General features: G+C 49.6%; 1 protein-coding gene across 1 annotated transcript in view; it reads left to right on the forward strand.

Annotated features, from left to right (window-relative positions):
• Nucleotides 1-1,239: 1,239 nt before the first annotated feature.
• Nucleotides 1,240-1,461, forward strand: part of DDX6 (DEAD (Asp-Glu-Ala-Asp) box helicase 6) — a 30,324-nt gene continuing 30,102 nt past the window's right edge. The window contains exon 1 of the mRNA XM_012729800.1: nucleotides 1,240-1,321. The gene's annotated coding sequence lies outside the window, so the exon portion shown is untranslated. The remainder of the gene's footprint in view (nucleotides 1,322-1,461) is intronic.

The following is a 1,461-nucleotide window of genomic DNA, read 5'->3' on the forward strand; positions in this document are numbered from 1 at the left end:
AACACTAACTAAAAATTCAAAGGGTTGGATTTATGTAATATATAAAAATATATCCATTTTATAAATATAAGGATCCGGTGTACCTTATAAATGACTTATCTGTATTCCTAAAGCTTCATATTTTCTGGTTCTGGTTGAAGGGGGGAAAAAAAGCCGTGGAGAGTGTTAGAGGGGAACTACGCACCCCTACAATTGAACTCAGACCAAAAAACCCAAGGGCTCATAACTTCATTATATACCATATATGCTTCTCAACAGAAAACTGGAAAAGACTAAGTGTGAGGATACCTGACTAGCTTCTGAGAACAACACAGAATCTTTAAAGTTTCTAGCCTTGTAGGTTCCTAGTTGAGAATAGGCGGCGATTTCATATTCTACTTCTAGTTGTCTTCTTACTTTTGTTGTATATGATAACCTTAACCAGGCGCCTTTGAAGGTAACAGTTGGTAACCCCCTTTCCTTTGTCTCATCGTGTTTTTCCAGTGGTTAGGGGCACCCCATCACCCCACCCCCACTCCTTGAAATCCTGAGGCTTCCCCCTTTTACATTCCTGCGACTTGGAGAGTGAGGCAAACAAGGCCCCACACTTAAACATTTTACTAAGGAGCCACTTAGTTATCCTCTCTAGTATGGGCACAATGTGCAGTAATTCTCTCAAAAGTGTGTCTTAAAATCCGGGTGGGAAGTGACATGTCACAAATTTTACAATCTTTAAAACTGTAAAGGGAAGTCTTTTAATCTCCTTAACAGCCTTTTCACCTTCTTTACCATCATTCCATTGGCTGTGTGGAACTACAAAGACCACCAAATGAGGGCACGCTATTCACTCGGGTCTCGCCCTAGCAAGGGACCGGCACCCGCACTTCGTCCGGTCGAGACTCGTGGGCGGGCAGTGAAATAAGGCAGGTGCGCTCTGATTGGAGGAGGTTGGCACCCGGAAGCTGGAGGCGGGCCCGCGAGAAGCGGACCTCTAATGTGATTGGCTCAGGGAACCTATTTGGCTTTCTCTGATTGGCCCCGAGTTGGAAGCCCTGGCAAAAACTAGGGAAGCAGGCAGTGGTGAGCAAGTCCAGCCTACTGGGGCGAACCCCGCCGAGCCTGTGGTGCGGCTTCCGCGAGGGCTGCTGCAGCGGGTGGGGGTCGCAGTTGTCACCGACTACAGTCCAGGCCATCATCCTCTGTAGGTCCAGCCTCAGCTGAGTGAGACCCAGATTTCTACTGTCCCTCCACCTAGCCAGCTTTCTAGCTTTCCACTTTTGGGTAAACCTGTAACAAGGGAGCACTCCTGTTACGTGTATTGCGGATAAACGGAGATCTTAGGGTACGGAAAGGAATTGTGGGGACAAATACACGCATCTTGCCGTGCGGGGCAGGCAGGGGACGGACCCACCTCGGCCTCACGGGACGCCTGGTGCCCTGACCCCCGAGCCCGCCGCCGCTTCCCCTGGGGGAGGGGGGGCC

Source organism: Condylura cristata, unplaced genomic scaffold (assembly GCF_000260355.1).
Source record: "Condylura cristata isolate star-nosed mole 26May11 unplaced genomic scaffold, ConCri1.0 scaffold00025, whole genome shotgun sequence".
In the NCBI taxonomy this organism is placed as follows: Eukaryota; Metazoa; Chordata; class Mammalia; order Eulipotyphla; family Talpidae; genus Condylura; species Condylura cristata.